Consider the following 23,883-nt stretch of genomic DNA (forward strand, 5'->3'; position numbering starts at 1 on the left):
ACATCTAAGCAGAAAAATGTCAAATGGCACCTAAGAAAAGAGTGTCTAAGCAATGTAACAAACACAAGATACTTGGGCAAGCAAATTAACGCAAACTTGAGCGATAGTCCCCGGGAAGAGATCGCCAAAACAAAATGCCGACAATTTGCATGCCAAGCAAGTGTCTTACATAAGAAGTATGGAAAATTTTCCATAAAGCCGGTAAGGAACTTCTATTGCCAAAAGGTAGTGCCTGCGTTAATATTCGGTGCGGTAAATGCATTTGGAGGCTCCTCTGATATATGGTCTACTTTAGAAAACATCTTTTGGGTAAGAGTTCTGCAATTACCAAAGGGAACAGCTACTGTCTGCATTAGATATGAATGAAATTTAATATCAATCAATGCACGAGTAAGCTGGAATCTCCTGAGTTTGTTTCGGAATGTGACCATGAAGAAAGTTGCTCTGCAGTTTGAAAAACTGCATAATCCAGGCAAGGGAAATCCTGCGTGTCTCCTGTCATTATGGAACAAACGCTGTGAGGAAATTTTGGACTTTTATGATATAGATTTAAAAACTCTACATGATAACCCAAATTTAGCTAAAACCAAAATCTGGAGATTAGACTGGATCCTGACTGGGACCCAAAGAAACAATAACAAACTGATGAAAGATGTCCCGAGTGAATCCAGAAATTTAAACACGCCGCAGAACCACATCGAATTGTATCCAGAAAATGTCAACAGACCCTTGCATATACACTTCTGCTTAAATGCCTTCAAAACTAAGGAGTGGTTAAGAGAGTCACGCAAAATGGAAGATACTAACACAGTGTGTAGATTCTGCAAGCAGAATGAAGGAAATCTAAAACACCTGATACTCTTTTGTAAGGGCTTGTGCCTGCAAAGATCACTGACTTTGGGGCCACAGCTCATGAAATATGAAAACCCCAAGTGCGGACGACTGGTGGCAGGCTTTGTTTGATAGTCGAGAGATGCAATTGAATTATGTATTAAATCTCTTCCTGATACTGTTAGAATAATTGCTGTTGTAACACTAAAAAAAAAAAAAAAAAAAAAAAAAGGGGGACGGGGTCTATGTTGTTACACGGCATAAATGGAGGTGACTCTTGACGAAGGTGTCACTAGGACTGAGTTTTAACGACGAGAAGGCTGGGATGGTGGAGGGAATTGTGACGAAAGTCGAGGAATCGTGTATAAATGCAATGTTGAATTCTTAAAGGCTAATTTAGCCAAAAAAAATAAAAAAATAAATAAAAAAAGAATTACAGTTACAGCCCATAAATGGGTGGTAGGCCCAGGAACAGTGCAAGGGTGAATGATAAATAAAAAGTCTGGTACCCAGTAAGAGTCTGAGAATAGCCAAAGAACCAGTTGCTACAGCAGAAAGGAAAGTCCGTTAGCTCAACAGGGGAAGGAACGGGCCATGTGCATCTTTATTTTGTGGTGTTCATGTGCTTTCCGATAATCATCATCTGTGCCGACTGTATATTCTGACATATTAATGGACACTAGCTATGGCCTTTAGGCATGGCCACTGACTACAGCTTTCAACGTTGCCTACTGTATATTTTAAAATAGGGACAGGCTACTAGGCATGGCTTTTAACCATGCACATTTGTATTTTTAAACACTAATCCACCACTAGCCATGGCCTTTGGTGCTGGCCAGTGACCCCAGCCTTTGTCATGGCCAAGTCTACTGCCTAAATTGTTATTAAGGTAATCATAGTTTTCATGAGCTAACTTATGAATGCTGTTATGTTTAATTCCATTATTGATGTAATCAATAATATACAATGCAATCAGTGTTGTCATCAGTGATGGCATCAGTGATGTGATTTTAATGTTATCATTGTTCTCATTCAGCATGTAATTAGTGATGCCATCAGTGATGTCATCATTGTGGTCATAGTCTTTGCAACAGGGGGCGTGATGTGGGGTACATTGAACAGCTCAGCAGAACAGCCCTACCTCACCAATCTGCATCTCAGCAGTCATCAGCAGAATGACTGTGCCCTGATGCTCATTTTCATCAGTTTAACAGTACACAGTTCTGATTCAGTGAGACCCAGCAAGGTCCCTACATCTTCAGGGTGCTCCAGCAAAAAAGAGGCATTTCTCATTGAATGACAGGCTGTGTCAGGCAAGATCTGTGAAATAACAAAAATTTCACTTCATGCCATAGCAAAAAACAATTTACCTTTGCAACAAAATAGCACAGATACCCCCTTCATAAGGAGCTTTCTCTCTCTTTGCTCATGTCGGTTTTATTGGACCCTTGCTTGGACCAGATTCATGTGTAGTAGAAATTGACTATGGCATGAAAATGCTCAGAATAAAGATACCAGGAAAAGCTGCATTTGAAAGTGATAGCTAAGGAAAATGAACCACGTGCAAATTGGTACTTTTACAAACAAGAAAATATCTGTGAAATGTTGAATTAAGGCCCTGTCCTTGCATAGAAATGTGAGGGGGCTTTGTTTGAAAACATATATAGGATGTTTAATACCAGCAGTCTTGCTTTCTGGTTCAGGAAAGACAAATAAAAGTTACTGTGAAACAAGCAGGACAGGTTTTTAGGTCCTGGCTTCAAAGGACTGACTACAGGATCTACCTCCCCCAAGTGTACCAGCATCTGGGCATATGAATAGGCAAGTGTGATGTATCTCACACCCTCATCAGACACTGTGGCAGTGCTCCAGCCGGGTACAATACATTTCTGTGACACATAGGTGTGATTTATTTAGCAGCACCTCCCCTCCACTCAAACTGAGGAGCTTCAAAGACAAATCCATGACAACAGGGCTAGTGCCTGACAGTTGGCTGTGGGTTGAAAACAAATTCCCTTATTTGGAAGACAATGCTGGCCCATTTGGGGCAAAAAGACTGTTCTGTATTGATAAACTTTAAGATTTTATTTCTGCAACCGGAGAACACAGGAATGCAAATGTTTAACAGTTTAAATGTAAATTTTGTGGCATTAAAATAAGATATTGTGGCTTTCCCAAACATGTAGGAGACGAAAACGGCAGAAAAATGAAATTGTGGTAAAAGTATACTAGGTGCAACTTTAAAATTTAATGCAAACATGCTCTGTGATAATAGGTACACATATATAAAATTGGAGAATTTTAGGTGAAATATTTCCCACTGAAAAGTGCAAAAGATTATTAGGAGGGTTGAAATGACAAAGTACAGACTTGGGAGTCGGAATGCCTATGTGATTTTCAAAAATGCCACAACTGTAAAACTGTGCAATTTATGTAATAACTTATTTTTGGCAAAAATGACTGTGGGAGGGCATGCACAATTTAAGCTCACACCATAAAACTGATGTCATGTCCTTGAAGCCCAGCTGGTTGACAGGAAGGCGGTAACAGTAAACCCTGACTAATGCAGTTGTTAGAGGGACTTCCAGCCAAAGCCGGCCTCCATAGTATAATCCTGTGATGTCATCCACCTTATAAAAGGTAGATTCTCACGGAGACAAGGAGACTCTCTTTTGATTTTTCCAGCTCCTGCACATCCAGATATATCTTCTTCACTCTGCAAGATTCCACTGCCGGGCCAGAGCATAGCTGACCCTATACAGGCAGTACCATTGATCCAGAAAAAAAAAACATTAAAAATCCCAATATCTCAGGGAGAAAGGGGAAAGGCGGCTGAACCCTCTTTGGGATTATCCAGTGCTGCCTACTTGCCCTGCCACCTGCTTTATCCAGCTGAGGTGCTGCTGTGCCGTGACCACACCTTTGCCCAGCTGTTTTCTTCTGGGAGAGCTCGCCGCTGTGACCAGTGATCAGATATTGCCTTGCTGTCCAGAAACCCAGTGCGCTGTCCAAAATACCCCATTGAAGTGCCTTTTGTGAGTATTGCCCTCCTCCAACAATCACCCACTGCATCCTTTGCTCTGTTACCTTGTATGAGGTCCAATCCCATAGAAATCCCATAACTGCCTTAGCCGAAATCCTTAAAATTGTCAGAGTTCTCTGTGAATCATGTTCTTGATCTCCAAGTGTTAGCACCATTCTTCCACTCATTTCTGTCTTGTGTAAGCCCTTAGTACTATTTTGGTTAAACAAATTAATTCCCACATAAAGAGCGACACAGCGTGAAGGGGCTACACTTGCAAAGTAACCTGTGTCGCGACGGTGTCTCTTTTCTAGCGACTAAAATATAGTTTCTGTAAGACTTGTCCTTTCCTTTTTAAACCGGTTTTCTCTGTCAACTGCTTTTATTTTTAAAACCGAATTTCCTTTCCTGTTAAGAATCTCATCCAGTCATTCTTCTAGAGTTCCGTTTTCACTTTCATATTATCCCTGGGATGTACATCTGTCACTCAGCATAAAAACTGCATATCGATTTTGTCTATTTCACCCGTTTGTCAAACCATTTTGACATTTAAACCTGTGTAAATTAGCAAATGCAATTTCTATGCGTGTGATTTGGCTGCACTGTGTTTTTCACTTTCAAGTTGATTTTTTTAATTGTATGCCCGTTGTTGGTACCTTGCCTTGTAGTTGCTAGTGTTCTCACATCCCTGATACTGTTATAACTCCTATTTACCTCATTCATTCAACCACACATTTAAATTAAATATTTAGTCATTCCGAGTGCTATTTTATGCAATTGCAAAGGTTTTAAAATCGGATTTTATTTCTGTTTGCTGCCTAGTATACCTGACTCCTTACTGCTCCATTCTATCCACTCATAATTCATTTAATAGTGGTTTAAGGGAGTATTGCAGGGGGAGATCTTAACTCTGGTGCTAGCTACCCGAAGAGTAAAATTGCTCCCATTCATTTGTTCTTTGGAAATGTCATAGTAGAAGTTCAAACTACGTGTATTTCATCAATGTACCTTGTAATTATCACCCCATTGGTGATTGCTGCTCAATATTAAATTTGTGTGATTTGCATTGAATTTAAATTAAATAAATATTGTATTACCGCCCAAGGGCCTGGTTCATGGTCCATTGTGACCCGGGGTATTTGTAAAAGGGGGTGTGAGAAGGGTTGGGTGCCAGCTCAATCTGAATTCTAGGAAATTAAGTAAAAGTATTTTAATTGTGCGTTGCATCCTAGGCTAGTGGCAAGAGTCCTGGTATGGTGTGTGATGCCTGATTAGAATCCTTAACAGTGAAGTTAAGGTGGCTTTAGCTGAATTACCAGGGTTCTGTTGCATTAAGTTCTCACCTTAATTTCCCTGCAGCTAAAGTGTTTTCCGTATATATTTACACCTCGAAGTTCCCACTTATCTGGGGCACAGCCTTCTATTAGTGGGTGCTTTAAAGCTTGGGAGCGGAAGACCGCCCAATGTTGCAAAAAACCTTGCTTCTCAAACTGAGTATCAAATCAATGATCTGTTAAAGTGCATAACAATAACATTTTATTTTTGCATAAATCAAATTCACAGCTCAGGAAACCAACATGGATTTATACAGCAGTTCACCTGTATCTTTCACATGAAAACTTAATGCCACACGTTCCATCCCGTTAGCAGGTTCTTCCCCAAGCGGAAATTACCTTGGAACTTACTTGGGACTTTCCTTTATTGACACACTTTCATCAATCAGCTCACTATCAACATTATGTGACTTCTCCATTTTACCTAACAAGATGCTCGCAATCATGGCAGCCATCTTAATCTGTTGTCTTTATAATGGATATCTTCACTTTACCTAATATAATCAATTCATAGTTTATATGTAGACGACATTCCAGCATGGGCGTTTCATTGTTGTGTATGGAGGGTGCGCTTATGTTCATTTTGCTCAGTCCTGTTTTTATGACTGTGATTATTCTCCTTCCTGAAGATCCCGGGGGACTTGGTATGACCCGCCCGCAGGGGAAATGGGAGCGTGGATAAGGTGATTTCAAACAAAATCATGTCAGCGATTTCTCTGCATCTGTGTGACAGGTGGACAGGACCAGGCATATTATATAGCCGCGTCGTGGGTCACGATGTGGCTTCACTTCAGGAACACACAAGGCGGCCAGCCCATCTGTTGTGGAGTGTTCCGCTGTGGGCTGTTTCACTGGGCCGGCTCTCGCTCTCCCCTCTCCAGGGTTGTGGTAGCGAGCTGTCTTGTGAGAGAGGCAGCCTAACGCACACCATTTGTGAGGGACAGTCGTTAGCTGACGTGTATTGTCTTTACCCTCTCCGTAACTTGAGGTAGGAGTGGAAAAGTTTATGTAGCGGGCACTGTTGGAGGAGAAAAGTATATTGTTGGGCCTCTTACGGACGTGGCTGCACTGTCCTTTTTCTTTGCAGCGTGAGGAAGAAAACCCAGGGCAGTGTATTGGAAAATGTGTTAGCAGGGTTGGTTGCTCCTATGACAGCCAACGGCGTGTGCAAGTAAGAAGAGTCAGAAAAGGGGGGTTTCGTGGGGATTCACTGAGTTGACCACCCTTGGATTAACCAGCCGCATAGAGCCACGGTGTTCTGGTAGTGGGTTCAGTGATATATTACCCTGCCATGCGCGCGGTTGTTCTAGTTTGCTATTTGGCCACTGGGCACGTCCTCAAGGAGAGGAAGTGTGGGAGGCGGTAAGCCACCATCGTAGAGAGGGGGAAAGAAAAAACCCTCATAAGTAGGGGTGTCTCATTAGGCCTCAGTACCTTCACCGCTAGGTGGGGAGTTAAATTAGTGTGGTGTTTCTTGTCAGGAAAGAGCGAGTGCCAATGGGCTCTGTTGGAAATTTCTACTAAGATCAAACCCTGCTGAGCACCTAAGCCGGGGTTACACGCTGCACGGTTGCTGCACAGTTGCTGCAGCAGCGACTACTGTAACGGCTAGTAAATCCCAGAGAACTGTGTTGCTCTCGTTAGGGATCTTTTCCCTCAGTACATCGGGATAGCTGATTTGTTTTTCTGTATACTGTTATATAAATACAGAGTTTTACTCTTACTGAATGACATGAAGCTGTGACTGTTTATTTAACATGGTTCCACCAAAGGACTGCTAGCCACCAGGGCTGGGCTGGCCATAAGGGAAATTCCTAAACACCCCCTATGGGGCCTTCTGCACATTCAGGTATCTGCTATAGGTCCTCATGTGAGGGTCCATCCACCATTCCCCCCAGGGTCGTCATTCGCACATGTGTGCAGTAAGGTGTAGTATGCCTGGCTCAGGACGCCTACAGGTTGCTGCTTCCCCTCCTCTTGAGGCCCCATAGGGAGATACACCTTACACTTTTGGAGGCACTGCTGATGTCCCATGGCACCATTTACCTTATAGAGAGGGATTCTGTTATATCTCTCCTATTCACCAGACAGGAGAGCTGTGTAATACATTAGTGGTTAATTGCCTGAAGAAAAAAAAAAGCAAAGAGAAAATTGCACATGAATATGTGTACTCACTGGGTAAAAGCTGAGGGGCTTAGTCCAGAGGGCTGTTTTATAGTAGGCAAAGTCCCATTACAACCGATTGAGTCTTAGCCATGACTGGTGCCTTGGAAACCATCACGGGTAAACTGAAAAGTGTAGGCTGCATATCTGGTCAAGATACCAAATGTTATATGCTATGTTATGGTGGAAGTTCTCTTACAGGTAAAACCTTGTCCATGAAGATTCAAGGCGCGGGGGAACCTTTAATTACCTGCCCTCTCTGGAGTTTAGACACATGGCCAGGGATACCTCTGCAACCAGAAGCTAATACCCCCACTAAAGACGCTATAGTCATTGCTGCTGCAGTGGCTGAAGCTGTTAAAGTAACTATGGAGCGACAATCCCCGTCACCCGTGCTTAGTGAACATGGAGCCTACACCTGCTTATGTCCTTTTTCTGGCGAACGACCGATGCCTAAAGGAGAAGAAAGCTATGAAGCATGGGCTGACCTCACACAGCTTATGCTACACGATTGGAAAGTGTACAACCAAGAAAAGAGGAGGTGGGTGATGGAGGCCTTACGAGGACCTGCACTACAGACGGTACAGTCCCTTCGCACACTAAGTCCTGACCCGACATCAATGCAAGTGATGGGCGTGCTGTAAGAAGCATTTGGCACCACCGAACCAGGGAAAGACTTATTGATGAAGTTCCATGCCACTTCCCTGAAGCTGGCAGAGAAATGATTTGATTTTCTAATGAGGATTAAGCAGATTTCGCACCTGGCACACCAGAGAGGAGGAGTAGAGACTTCCCAATTGAACCGTTGTTGCTTGAAGCAGATACTTAGATGTGCAATGGAGGCCACCATACCCATTTTGCAGTTGAGACTATGTGAGAAACTGGACACACCTCCTTCCTATGAGGACCTACTAAGATTGTTAAGGGCACTGGAAGAAGAACCGGTCAATGTCAATGTCCAGAGCCATCCTGTCCAAGGCATGATCCGAGCACCCAACCATGCCATTTCTCTGCCGAGACAGATTGAGGAGTTGCAATGACTGGTGAAGAACTTGCAGGCCCAGCTGCTAATAAGAGAAAGTCTGAATGCCGATCCACAGCGAGGTCGAGAAGCTTTACCCTCTTCATGTGAAGGAGAACCCCAGACATTTTGACGACCTCAAGGATCTCGAGAGCATATTTCCCCCTCCTCTGCCCCTTTACCACCATGCATAATTTTCCATTGATCCATCGATGTGGAGATAACGCCCACTCCACTCGTCTGTGTGACCAAGACCAGAACTATTTCTGAGTAGCGTCCTGTTTTAATGCCTTGAAACCGACTCCAGCCAGAGCATTGTCGGGAAATGCCCAGGAAATTGTAGTGGAGGAGCAGCTAGAACCTTGATCACAAGAGTGAGCTCCACTGGCAACAAGTCCTGCAACTCTATAAGGACTCTGAATTCTGAACTACCCACCACCAGGTATTACAACAAGGCTCAGGGGGGGTCACACAGCTGACCATCTCTGCCTAGTCCATGAGGTCTGGAACTCTAAGAAAGGGACACCAGTGACTTGTCACAAACTGCGAACTCAAACTCGGGTTCCCCGAAACATCCCTACTGGCCTCATTGGACCCACTATGACATCCCAGTTGATCTGGAAGGGCGAAGAACTACCGCATTATTGGACAGTGGATCCCAGGTCACCATTGTGTATGAGCCCTACTATCACCAATATATGTTCCATCTTCCTTTAGAACCCCTGCATGGGTGAAATCTGATGGGAGTCGGAGATGCGACCTGCCGATATCTGGGGTACGTCAGAGTGAAGATCCACTTGAATCACCATGTTGTTGGGGTAAAACCAACATTGTCCACCCTGGCATTATTGTGCACCACCAAGAACCAGAATCCAGAGGTTCCCCTGGTTATGGGCACCAACTCCGCCCTGTTTGGTCCACTCACCAGAATGTGTATGGAGATGGCAGGTCCCAAGTTTGCACACTCGTTGAACATGCACCCAGCCTGCCAGCAGGCCTATCTCAAGCAAAGCCAGGAGAAGGCAGGACAACCGGATGGGCCGGTGGGAGATTTCCAGCACTTGACACCTGATGCCTGAACTTACCCTTGCCACACTTTTTATTTATTGTCTTTAATTATCTTACTGTTATCCTATGTCCTGCACTGCCCCCTTCTCCTTCCACCCATACTTCCCCTCCCCCTCCCTTGCACAATCTCAATGTCACCTGGCATAGTAAGATTGTTGTCTCAGTCTTCCCTCTGTTTCCCCTCCCTTGCCTCTTCTCACTTTGAAACACTTGTGTATAGGTGCGTTATAAATGCCATATCATCATATCATATCCTATCCTATCATGTGACCACCATCAACTGGACATACTGCCTGTTCAGACGGTGATGGTGCCTGGGCATGTACAAATCTGAGGAACCTACCGCTACAGGAGATCAGTGATAGAGACGCCAGAAGGAGAAGAACTGGCTGGAGGTCTGATGGTCCAGCACATATTGGTTAGCGAAACTGGGAAGGGAGTGACGCACATTAGAATCCCTATCACTAATATCACACAAAAAACAGTGCCCCTCCCAGGCAGGCTGATATTCACCCAGCTTCACATTGCTGACTTGGTGGCACAGGCAGCTGGAACCAGTAGCTTATATCCCCCTTTGGATGTGGGAAAGATAAACTTTGGAGAAAACTCTGTTGTCGGAACATGAAAAAGATCATTTACAAGACCAGCTGTCCTTGCAGGCCGATCTGTTTTCGACCAGTGACTGGGACTTGGGGGAAGCCAAGGGAGTGAAACATCACATCCGACTGATCGATAGCACCCCCTTTCGAGAAAGGTCACAAAGAATAGCGCCGGCTGATGTGGAGGTCGTGCAGCATCATTTTTAAGAATGACTACAGGCAGGTGTTATCCAGGAGTTGAGAAGCCCTTACGCATCGCCCATTGTGGTGGCCAGAAAAAGGAACAATGATGTGCGTCTGTGTATTGACTACCGGTGACTGAACCGGAGGATGGTGCCAGACCAATACACTACCCCCAGAGTAGCTGAGGCCCTTGATGGTTTGGTTGAGAGCAAGTGGTTCTCAGTCTTAGACCCACGGAGAGGATATTACCAGATTCCTATGTTAGCTGAGGATAAGGAGAAGACTGCATTAATCCTCCACTTGGGGTTTTACCAATTCACTCGTCTGCCTCCGGGGGTATCGGGAGCACCAGCCACGTTTCAACAGTTGGGGATATGAACTTACCTGAGGTGCTGGTCTACCTAGACGATGTGATTGTGTTTGGAGGACCCTGGAAGAACATCACCAAAGGTTACTGAAAGTTGTGGATCGTCTACAACAGCAGGGGCTGAAAGTATCATTAGAAAAATACCAGTTCTGCCACACCAGTGTGAAGTATATTGGCCATGTGGTGTCTGCCGAAGGAGTGTATGTGAATCCTTCTAAGATGGAAGCCCTCGAGACTTGGCCATGTCCACAGAATCTGCAAGAGATGAGAAGTTTCATGGGGCTCTGCAATTACTACCGCAGGTTCATGCAGGATTCGCCAACATAGCCCGACCACTCACTGAATTGACCAAGGGTTATTATGCCCCAAAGAAGACAGCGGCTAACCGTGGGAAGAAGTCTACAACACAATATAATCCCAAGGAGAGCTTTCGCCTGTGCTGGAGTGAGGAGTGTGTGCAAGCCTTTGCTTGGCTAAAAAAACGTACAACGATCCTCTGACATACATCCTTAAATCCGTCAAACTAGATGCTACTGGCCATCGCTGGTCAACCGCGTTGTCCATGTACAACCTCCAGTTAGAATATCACCCTGGAGTCAGTAACATAGACGCTGATGCAATGTCCCGAAGACCCCCCGCCAACGACAGCTCCAAGTCCATACCTATTGAGATGACCTCTGTGGCCACGATGAAGGCCATTTGCCAGAAGGGAATGTGCCAGACAGCCAAATCAGCCCGCTTTATCGATTCCCTAGGGGGGACAGAAAAGGGAGTCCGTGTAAGTTATTGTGATGCAACCAGTCTGGTGGCCCCCGAACTGCCGCACCTGAACTTGATGGAGCTGAGACAAAAACAGTTGCAAGATTTGGAAATACGTGAAGTACTGCAGAGCAAAAAGACCGGCGCGATAGGGCCCCCGGACAGCCAAAACCTGACAAATCATCGGATATATCGCAAGGAATGGAAATCGCAAGTGCTGAAGGGAGGAGTGCTGTATAAGGAGAGCCAAGTTCAAGGGCGGCGTATACACCGACTTGTGCTACCCCGTTCACTATGTACCCTGGCTCTGCATGCCCTTCATGACCAACATGGACATCTGGGAAGGGAACGGACACTAGAAATAGTATGACGTCGATTTTACTGGCTGCGCTTAGGCCCTGAAGTAGAGGAGTATTGCCACACCTGTACACGATGCATTGCCCCGAAAAACACTAAGCCACCCAGCTGCCGTACTACAACATCTACAGAGCTCTGGACCAATGGACTTAGTTTGTGTGGACTTCCTGAGCCTTGAAATTGACAACAGCAGGATTCAGAACATTTTGGTGGTGTCTGTCCACTTTACCCGATATGCCTAAGCCTATCCCACCATGGATCAGAAAGCGACAACCATAGCGAAAGTACTCTGGGACAAATTCTTTGTGCATTATAGCAGGCTGGCTCGCCAACACTCCGACCAAGGGCAAGATTTTGAATCCAAGCTCATCAAAGAACTCATGCAGTTGATTGGGGTGGAGAAAACTAGGACAACCCCTACCACCCACAAGGGGATGCGCAAGCTGAATGATTAAATTGTACTTTGTTAGATATGCTGGAGACACAGAGTGCCAAAGAGAAGCTGAAGTGGAGCCAACATTTGTCCACACTAGTTCACGCCTATAACTGTACCAGGAATGATCACACTGGGCTCACCCCGTATCAGCTGATGTTTGGAAGGGACGCCAGGCTACCCATAGACTTGAGTTGTGGGACCTCCTTTGATGGGAACGGCGCAGAAGGTTTCCCAAGTATGTGAGAAACCTTCAGGACGAAATATCATAAGCTTTTCAGCCAGCGCAAGCTGCTGCCGAATAGCACAGCAAAACAAGAGAAGGTATGATGATGTCAGGTTCCACAACCTACAACCCGGCAATACGCTGCTCAACAGGAGTTTAGGGTAGAGAGGGCGAAACAGGCTGAGAGACCGATGGGAGTCACAGCCATACCTGATCGAGAGACAGTTGAACGGGTTGCCTGTGTTCAGAATGAGAAGGGAAGGCACCCCGAGGGATGTGAATACCCTCCACCGAAATCACCTCCTACCCATAGGGGATGGTGTGGAGATGGATCCGACTGCTGGTGAAGCCTCTCTTTCCCCCAGTAAGAGGATCACCCAAACTCATTCACAGGACACCATCCAAGGGGAAGACCTACACCCCTCAAGTCCAAATGCTCTACCGTCTGTGGCCTCCAACGCAAGAGAGAAGAACCATAGCGACTCTGGCCAGATGGATCAAAGGGAGCATGCAGCAAGCTAGAATAGACAAAAATGTTTTGGAGCACACTCAGCCAGAGGGGCAATGGATTCCAAAGCCCTTGCCTTAGGAGCCTGCCTGGAAGACATTCTCAAATCCACTGACTGGTAGAATGAATTGTATTCAAGACTTTTTATTTCAAATCGATCGACCAGGTAGCCTTGTTGGGGAAGATCTCTGTCTTCGGCTGGGGCCTCCCTCAGGAACAGCCTCCCTGCCACTCTAAAACTTGAGGAGAACCATTTCCGGTTCCGGAAGCACCTCAAGACCTTCCTCTCTTCTTCTGCCTTCGCTCCCCCTCTCCCCTGCTGATCTGTTCTCTCTTGGCAACGTGTACCTGGCCACCCTCTGTCCTCAGGGCCCAGGTACCTGCTCACCCTGCCACCCCTTGCACTGGGGTCTGTATCTGTACCCATACAGCACCCCCTTTTTCTTCCTGCACTTATCAGACCTACCCTGTCTGCTGCCTTAAACCTAGCACTTGCAAATTGCTGGCTGCACTACCACTGTTTGTTGCCTTTATTATTTATTTATTGTTATTTATCGGTTTCTCCTCCGCTTCGCACTTTCCACTTCTCCCCCCTTCCATGCACTTTTCCCCTCCCCCTCTCCCATGCACTTGCGCGTTCTCAATGTCACTGGGCCTAGTAAGATTGCTGTTTTGTTCTTCCCTGTTCCCCTCCCCTCCCTTGCCTTGTCACACTCTGAAACACTTGTGTACGAGCGCAATAGAAATAAAATATCAATATCAAAATAATCTTTTACCAAGTAATATGAGGTTCCGGTCTTAACATAGAATACAGATTTTCCATACTAACGTACAGGAAAATCATGATTCTATTAAAGACATGGAAGCTAAGTATTATCCCACCCACGCAATCGCTGAAGGAGTGGACAGAGAGAACAAGAGTGATAGGCGAGGCATGCATAAGGGACAGAGGCATCATCTGCAAAGCATAGCTAAATTGTTTAGAAAGCAAGAGCCTATATTCTGATTGCCCACCCAGGAGAATAACAAAAGGTAAGTTCTGTGCTTCTGTCTTCCCTGCAGGTGTGGAGGCAAAGCCACAAAATCCTGTGAAGAGTGAGGAAAGTTGTTTATCATTGCCAGGTTGTTATCCTATTCAGTCGTGGTTTTGAGATTTCTGTTATAGCCTCGCTTAGCACTGCACTGTTGAAGCAAAAGAGAGAGTAAGGATTAGGATGGACTGAATGGTTTATGGGGCTGTGGTCCTCATGATTGTTTGATAGTCACGTGATGCTTAATCAAAGGTAGGTCGTGCTTGAATTTTTTGTTAATGGGGGAACGTGTTGGAGCCGAGCAAGGATACTGTAAAAGAAAAAATGAAAGACGAACTACCCCTGTCTACCGCTTTTTGTCTTACTATACACTTTCTTTTGATTGAAAAAAGTTACATAAGAAATGAAAAACAACTATGTGGACATTCACAACCCTGGATCTTGTGTAGACCATAGGCCAATGGTTTCCTAGGTCCTCAAACGTAGGTCACTCCCCATCAGGTGCAGAACCAGTATCTTTAATGCAAATGCTCGGTCGTGATTGCTGTCTCTCTCACTGTGTCCGAACTGCCTTACGGACTCCGTGATGGGGAGTGACCTACGTTTGAGGACCTAGGACACAATTGGCCTATGATCTACACAAGAACAACAGAATTTTTCCAGCATTTGAAAGATGATGAATGCTAGTCCCCGCTTACAGTCGACTCAACAAGAGATTTTGCCAACATAGCTACAAGAACTTTAGCCTTTTGACCATCCGTCATCTGTCCTAAAGAAGGCCTTTACACAAACACTTGAAGAACCCACTACAGGAGGTGGTTCATTCTACACCAGATAGGCCGAAACGCGTCGATATATAATCCTGCTACACCACATTGATGAAAATGCCATCACTTCTTCTAAATAGAGAACTCTTTGCATAGACAGCAGTCCATTATCTACTGCTGGACAAATATTACAAATGGCTATTTCAAGTATTGTACATATCTAAAACTAAAAAATTGTTTGGCAGAAATCACTAAAGCGATATTGTCTAAATGTATATTTTTTAATATGGTTTGAATTGAACAGAGAAAAAATAAATAAATGTTATATATATTTTTCCAAATTCCAGGGTTGTGTATGTCCACATAGTTGTTTGAAAAAAGTTACATAAGAAATGAGAATAAGTACTTATTCTCCGTGTCTTTCCTGTACTTTAGCATGAAAAATATGTATTATTTCCTACTGTGGAAGCCTAGAGTGATAGAGCTGTCACTCCAGAAAGGAAGTCTTGCGAGATTAGAGTGGTGTTATGGTCGCTGTCCATTTCATATAATCAAGACCTGGAGGAAATGTACACAGCGAAAGTAGAGAAGGATGTGCAAGGGAAAAGGCAAGAGAGTGCGTCCAGTTTCACTGTGCCACCTAGCAAGCGTTGCCATGGAGCAGACGTGGCGTTTGAAGGTCAGGCTGGCGTAATATTGATGCACGTGGCTGCCCGTCGCATTCTCCATCCTCTGAATTATGAAGTAGATCTCGCGAGTGACTGCGTGAATCAGCTTGAGGCCGTCTGTCATAATAGATGCCAAAAGCGAAGTTTCTCCAGATGGCGGTAAAAGGCTTTATGTCCTCGCCAAGGTGTAATTCTTCTGAGCGCAAATGGAAATCAAAAATGACAGCCGGGCATTGTTAAGTGCAAGTTGCCATTGCAAAAGAGCAAAACGGGAGTGCTGCAAATGGCGTGCTCCACTTCCAGAGGCCCAGCGGCTGCTCTCCTGAACTGCGGCATAGTTGACGTGTGTATCGCGTGCTTCCCGTGGTGTAATGGATGGCTTGTTTCACAAAGGATACTCTTCTTCAAATGTCATGCCATGCAAAGAGCCAACGGCAATATATTGTTATCAGCAAGTGTGGTACTGGATGGGAGTCTAATCCATTGCGGTCAGTAGATGAATATGGCAGTTTCTCTTTGCAGAAACGGGATTTTTGTATTTTTGCATTTGAACAAAAATATGTAATGCCCCCTGCACAGTGATTGCACGTGTTTACATAAGTGAGCCTTATGGACCCGAGATGTGAGTTTGACAAACATTCAAAGTGCTGTGTTATCATTTGTTGTGTGGGTCTGCTGTGAGTGAGGCTGTGTGTGTGAGGTCACTGGTGCTGTGATGTCACTGCTTGGGAATCTGGAGTGTTGGTGTATGTTTGTAGTGCTGGGTTCCAGGAGAGTCAGTTTGGACTTACAGAGCTGGCTGGGTGGATGTACCAGTGCTTTCTCTACAACGTAACCACATTGAATAAACTTACCTGTTGAATTACCTCAAAGGTCTTGCCTTCCTCTCAGACAGTTGACCCACGTTACTTTACTGGCGATGAGGATGTTTTCTTTGCTGCTGGGAAGGGGCAGCAAGTGGCAAGCGCTGCCTTCCAGGGAGACATCCATCCAGCAGTCGGAAGCTGCAGGCCGGTCGGTGCAGTGGCAGCGGAGGTCCACTTTCGGATCCTGCTGGGAAGGGGCAGCGTGAACAGTGCTGCCTTCGTCCATCCAGTAGGCCCACCTCTGCTAATGGCCAGAGGTGGTGGCTGTTGAGGATACTGCAGGCCGGGTGGTGCAGTGCAGGAACGAAGTAGGTCCGGGTCAGGGTCCAGGATGGGGACCTTGAGGCACTGGACGCTGTTGTCCAAGGTGCGGGCCCAGGGAAGAGGGAACAACAGGTGGCGAGTCTGGCTCTGTTGTCCCTAACTGACTTTGCCCTCGTGAGGGGGCCCATTGTGTGTGGCTGTGACCAGCTTTTGCAGTGTGTGCTTGCTGGGTCCTTGCAGGGAGCCGGTCCAGCACGCTAGGGGAAGTGTGTGTCCCATTGGACTGGGCAGCAGACACTGCAGTCAGCGGTCGGCGTCGGGCCGGGGAGGAGGGCTGTGAGGTGCTACTGTGAGGTGCTACGCCTTCGACCTGTTGGTATGTTGTGCCAATGGGGATTCCGCTGATGTTCCATGCAGAATTTGTGGCCAGTGGTGTGTCGGTTGGGGGTCAGGTGGCCCAGCTGTGGAGAGTTGGGGCTATGGCGGTGGCCGTTAGAAAATTGTTGTGCCAGGACCTTGTTAACTCTTCCGTGCTGGCGAAGGGAATGGTGACGGCATCCCACGGAGGACTGGCATTCCAGCGTGCTCAGCTGGAACGCTGTGTCTGCTTGGAATGCAGTGCATGCTTGGGGAGCTGAGCAGCGTCAGAGGAGCGTGTATGTTCGAGGGAGGACCATTCGTTGAGGAGTGTGAGCATTCCGGTTAAGAAACACAGGTTCGGGATGGACATCAAGGATTTGTTCAAGTGGTATCGCAACGAGATGAGATTGTGGCAGATGGACCCGCATTTATGGGGCGCTTTGGTGCATTAAGGTTCTCTCTTTTACAGAGGACTATGCATGGTAGGTGTAGGAGGAGGCCTGTATTTTCTTTACTGTTGTGTAGATGTTGTGGCCTCGGGGTAATGCTCTAGTGGGTTGGGCATTGGGTTATTGTTATCCGTCGGGGCCTGTGATGTGGATCAGATTGTGTTTGCTTAAATGTATGTGGCCCATGTGTTTAGGACATCTTTGGGGTTGCTGTGGATTTTTGTCATGCAGGTTAGTTTGGTGCCTGTTTTTGATTGCGGGTTTTCACTTCCAGAGGTGGGTGGCCACATGGATCAGTGTTTTTGTTTCAAGGGCTTTGTTTTTTTCCAGAGGCGGGTGGCTACATGGATCGGGTTTCTGTTTCAAGGGTTTTTTTTTCTTCCATGGACATGAGGTGCAGGTTTGGCGCAGGGACTTTAGCGCCATGTCATTTTCCTCTTGTATTTTGTGGACATGGGGTGCAGGGTGGCGCAGGGACTTTAGCGCCATGTCATTTTCTTTTGGGGTATTACGGTCTTTCTCCGTTATGACTTTGTAATTTCCTTGTCTTTTGTTTGTGTAATGGTGTGTTATGCATGTGTTGTATGTAGGTGTTGTAGGACTATATTGGGGTCTCCAGAGTGGCTGTATGGCTCTGTTGATCAGGTACGGTGTGCAGTGATGTTTATGGTGTGGCTGTGGGGTTTTGGTACTGCACATGGAGGTCGTGCCTAGGTGTGTATTTATAGGTTTAGGTTTAGTGGTGGTTAGGTATTTTTTTTCGTGAGGTTATGCAATGTTTGACGAATTCCCAAGGTGGCCGGGTAGGCTCTGGTGTTTTGTTGTGGCCTGGTGGTCATGGGTTCCTTAGTTTCGGGAAGGAACACTGAGGTGCTGTTGAGTATTTTGGAACAGTTAGGTGCTGTTTAGTATTTTGGAACAGTGAGGTGCTGTTGAGGATTTTGGGACAGTTGGGCGTCGTCGTGGATCTTGGTACAGTGAGGTGCTGTTGAGGAATTTGGGGTGGTTAGGTGTCGTTGTCTTTTAGTTATTTTCGGTGGGGTGACAGTTTGGCACTGTTTAGTTGTTTCAAGGGGTGCTGTTGAGTTCTTGTGTGACAGTGAGTTTGAGTGTTGTCGAGTTTTTCTGTGGGCACTGAGGTGTTGTTTAGTATTTTCAGGGGGTCATAATTGGGCGCTATCTTGTATGTTTGGTGGGACAGAGGTTGTTTTTAGAGGTTTTTGTGCACTCAAGTTCCAGAGTGGCCTTTTAGGGTCTGGGTTTTGGGCTGTCATTCTTTTTGGTTTGTTATGGGTTTAGTCGTGGTACTCTGGTTCCTGTTCTCATTCTTCTTGGTTCCGGTGTGCTGCACGTTTTTGGTCTGGTTTCACTATGTGGTTTTTCCTTCTGTGTTGTTCTATGAGGAGGGTGTTCCTTGCTGTGGTCGTGGGCAGGTTAGTGACACTTGTGTTGATTGAGGGATGTGTGTGAGTGAGATTGGAACCTTGTTATGAAGGTCAGTTTTCAATGGGATTATCCCCAGTTTTTGGGGGTGCTCATACGTGCTGGCCACACGTGTTTGCTGTTGGTGTTGCATTGAATTGTAAATGTGGAGTGTTGGTGTATGTTTTGTAGTGCTGGGTTCCAGGATAGTCAGTTTGGACTTACAGAGCTGGCTGGGTGGATGTACCAGTGCTTTCTCTACGACATAACTACATGGAACAAACTTACCTCACTGGTCTTGGCTTCCTGTAAGGCAGGTGACCCACGTCACATCATACTGCCATTTTGTTTTCACTGCAGCCTGGTTGATGTTTCCCCAATGATAAAGATGTTCAATAAAAAAAGCAAAAAAGGACATATAAAAATAAATTGTTCATATATTGATATCATTATGCCAATTATGGTATAATGTTCGCAAGTCTACAGGTTGGGGTTTTACTTTTCTTTAAAATAAAATACAAAAAGCCTATCTTTGTCCCGCTGATAAACCTGTATTTCTAACGATATCAGCAGAAGTTACTGAATCAGAGCTTACCCCTCCTTCAGTATCTTTATTTTCAAGAAATGACTCCCCTCCCCCTACCCTACGTCCCCGTAATGAGATGACAAGTGACGCAAATGTTTTTCCACTTTGCACTCATGGACTTGAGGTCACACCCATGAATGAGTCCTCTTGAAGCAGGGGCCGGGTCCGGCATTAATTTTGAATTAACTGCTTTTGAGAAGTATTGTGGAGTTTGCGGGCCTCATCGAAGGAAAGATGGGGATTGTATATTTAACCGCTGTTTTAAACAATAGTGGGTTTGTTTCCTCTTCGGAGGGACAGCGGGGATTGAATTGTGAATTGCCTGCTGGCTTACCCGCCTTATCAGCTGGACAGGGGGATCTGGTACGGGAGCAGAGTTGTTGTGCACGTTTTTGGGGATACAGAGGTTGAAGGGGTATTGTTTCCTTTTAAGCATACGGATGGAAGGGATCAGTGGTTTTGTACCTCTTCATTTGCCGATAGCCGAACTGGTATGACTTGTCTGATTGCTGCGTGCATACACCGTAGAATACGGCGGGAGTACGGAGCATGAACCCAGGGACACATTAATTAACAATGACGTGCCGCATGAGCGGGGCGGGTGGCTAATCCAGCAAATAGATTTGCTGGGCAACACAGAAGTAACATTTAGGGATATTTGCTCAGAAACTTAATTGTCCCAATCGATGGGGCATGTGTTTTTTTCGATCGTATATCGATCCATTTTAAAATAAATCCTATATACCTTCCTTTGGTTTTCCTCACTTTTATATTGGTGAAAACACCTGCCTGGACATAGTCATCTTGTGGAAAGCTTATCCGTTGATCCATAGGCCTAAGATCAAGTGCCCTCGCAGCACTGAATCATTTCACCATCCCCTCAAGCTGACAACACGGTACGCGGATGCCCCTGTTCACAGCGTCAATGCACGTCTCATGTGAACGTCCTCTGTGCACCATCTAGTAACGTGACTCCATGGAAATGCTAAGATGCCTCTTTCCTCACAAATGTAAACAAAGCCTTTCTGATTACACAGCATGGAGCTTCTTTGGCGTCCGTAATTTTCTTTTCGAGTCTCCCTGATTTTTCTGAGCTCTGTAAGCTATCTGCCAAGTACGTCACACATTTACAGCAGTTACTTATGCTGCCATAAAATAATTAACTTATTAGTCGCTTTTTATTTAGTCACCTTATGTTATGTATAAATGTCTTTACCAAACCATATTTTGATTATCCTTTAACATGGCATGTTCTTCACATATGTCATGGAAAATTTTTAAATGTTTTCTGGATTAATCTTGTCTTTGCACAATTGGTTTTTCTAACATGGCTGTTTTTTTCACTTGTTTTTCATTAACATTGAATTTTCATGTGAATGTATACAAACCAAAACATTTCTATTTATCTCATTGTTGATTTTGTACTTTTTCAATATTCAGGAACTATGTCTAATATTCAGCCCTACATGTATGAAGAGGAAATACATGAAAGAGGAAAAAGTTGCGACCATGGGGAATTGTGAGAAACCAGAAGGTGTCTCACCAACTAGTGAGACCAAATGGAGAGATGCGGTATCCCCTTCCCTGTAACACCTTTACCCCATCCTACCAAGTAGGATATTTAGCAAATCTACCCTCTCGTTTACAACACAAACACTTTCACACAGACAGTCGCTATGAGGGAAAAGAGACTAACACCCAGCCGTATAACTGACGTGTCACAATACAATGGTCAGGAAAGGTCAGGTAATTCCTGACCATAACACACACCTGACTTCCATTAAGCTTCCCCCCCATGGATAAAAGGCGGAGCATGAGACCACACTCTGAGCGAGGCAAGGCACACAAGGAAACATAAGTTCTGAGATGGCAGTACAATGAGATCGCAAGGAGGGAAGTTCCCTTAACCTTTTCGACAAGGAACCGTTACTTTCCTGAAACCTTGAGAATAGAAAGCGTTAGAACAGGAAACCAGGCTGAGGAATCCTGTAGTGTGTCTCAGAGGTGTGTCAGAGGCCCTCCCGCATCAATAATCAAGGCTGGGAGAAGCGCCTGCTACCGTGTTATTGTCCTTGCCTCCAAGAACAAAGCAGCCCAGCCGTTGAAATGAACCCAGCCGGTGAGTTGGGGAGACCGATACAAGACCGGTCTGTATTGAACCCAAGGTTGCAAGCAGCAACCTTGTATGTCGAGCACTGGAACGAACATTGTTAAAACGCGTGTGATAAAGGACGCAAGTAAAATTGAACTACTGATGAGTGATTGAACTTTTAAAGCAAGATGCAATACCTTTGACAGAGTGGTCAGACACTGCATGGGTGCTCAGTTGAAAGTCTCTGTAAGGTATCCAGCTGAGAATTGGCAAAGTGAAAGTGAGAAAGAGATCATATCAAGAAGAGAGCGAGTAATTGTGAATCGAAGTGGTCCTGCGACTGGTTGAGCAAAACCCTGCACACAATCGAAAGTCTTCGAATTTTTTGAAGTAAAGAAAGCTTGAAAAAGTAGATGAAGTTGGTCCGAGGCCGGCCGTAGGAGATCAATTGAAAGCTTTGTGTTAAAGTGGATCTGATCTCAGCGGAGGGGGGCCCGGGGTGAATAGGGAATCACCCGAGAAGGTTTTGTGTTAAAGTGGGTCTGAGCACAGCAGAGGGGGACCCTGGGTGAATCGAAAATCGCAGAAGAAGTTGTACATGTGAAATCCTAAGAAGAACGGAACTTTATTGTTTGTCGCATTTCATAAGGCCCTCTGAAATAAGAGACTTTGAATGGCAAAGAGACTTTGACACAGAAGTACCTGATATTGAGGTATTTTATTTATTTACTTTCCTATGATATAGTTTGATACAAACTTTTCACAGAACAATAAATTAAAACGTACATCCATAAAATACTGTCCTAACATACAAATCATCTAATGTGTTACCAATCATGTGTAACCTTTATCCATACATCCACATAGGATAAGGAAACAGAAATTAACAGCAGCAGAAGGGTAAATGAGCAATGGTTATTACCCAGTGACGGCAAACAATTTATCTACAGATTTCCAAAACAGATAGATGCAATGTTCATCCACATGATAGTGAAATAGAAGATACATGCAACACAATTCCCATCCTCTGTTCATCCTTTCAACATTAGTTATTCCCATGGCCAGCTGTGTAGTTTGTCTCAATGTCAACAAGGCCCCACACTCAAACAAAAGTTGTTTTACCGTCTCAAGAGTACTTTTCCCACACAAGCGAATTTCCCTATTTTCTCTTGGAATTCTATACCACATGCCCTCTATCTCCCTGGTCCTAATGCTATTCAATTTCAATTTTATGTAATCCCAAACAAGGGAATGACTAATTACTTGTTGGATGTATGGGGGTGATGTTGCCCGATCTTGCATATACAAAAGAAATTCAGACGCATGGTTTTATGTGGCTAAATTGACCATAGACTGTTCCTAACTGCTATCATTCAGTGTGGCCTTGAGCCTGTTCTTGAAAATGCTTAGTGTTGCGCCCAATGTATAGCCACTTTGCTGTAGCCAGTGATTGGAAAATGTTTTTATTTTGGCCAAATTGCTATGTGGCATTAGTGATATTCTAGTAGACATAACCCTGTGTGTAAGCTTCATAAGTGTCTGGGCGGGTCCATTTCCAGGCTGTAACCAAGCAGCAATATTGAATTCTTAGGGCAAAAAGGCATCACGTTGTACTCCAGGAAAATCATACCAATAGCAGTGCGCTGTTGCAATCTAAGCAGCCTTTTCAATAGGGTACGTTCAAGTTTACTAACCTTTGTGAGATTTTGTACAGCCGATTGTTCTGCTCCATAAAGGATAGCATAGGACATTATAGCTTATTATAACTTGAGCAATGCATCGATAGAAAACCCTCCACCTTTGTTAGCGAAAGAGCTGATAGTGCTGGTGAGAATGGAAGTTCTGGTGCAGATGTGATCAAAGTGTGCCGTGCCATGTAGTTTGCTATCAAGATGCAGACTCACAGACTTGTATGTGTTGACCACTTCAATGGGCATTCCACCCATCTACCACTTTGCTCCCTTTACCTCTTTTATGGCTGTGCTAAATACAATAATGTTGGTCTTAAGTGTGTTCATCACCAATCAATTGCAATCAGTGTATTCCTTCAGGATATTCAAGGAGGCCTGCAAGCCCTGTGGTGTAAGGTCTAGAACTGCAATATTGTCTGCGTAGCCCAGCTATTTTATTAGAAGGGAGCTCCGTTTTAGTGGAATCGAGCCAGGGCTGGTCAAGACATTAACCAAGTTGGCAAGATAGAGGTTAAAAAGTATGGGTGTGAGAATATAGCCCTGCTTTAAGCCTTTGTTTGTTGCTATCCATTTGGTGGTTTTCCCATGTTTGTCCACCCTGATCTTAACTTGGGTGTGCTCAGTGCTTATGCAGGGAGATTATCATACTTAATAGGCTGGGGGAAATGCCCCACCCAGCTAACTTGAGCCAGAGTCGATTGCGATCTACGGTATCAAATGTGGCACTAAGATCGAAAAAAGTGTATTAGCATCCATGCCTGCTGAATAATGGTGGTGAGAGCCAAAATATTAGTAGTGGTATTGTGGCCATTCCGA

This window comes from Ambystoma mexicanum, chromosome 6p (genome assembly GCF_040938575.1).
Source record: "Ambystoma mexicanum isolate Mex_15411 chromosome 6p, UKY_AmexF1_1, whole genome shotgun sequence".
NCBI lineage: Eukaryota > Metazoa > Chordata > Amphibia > Caudata > Ambystomatidae > Ambystoma > Ambystoma mexicanum.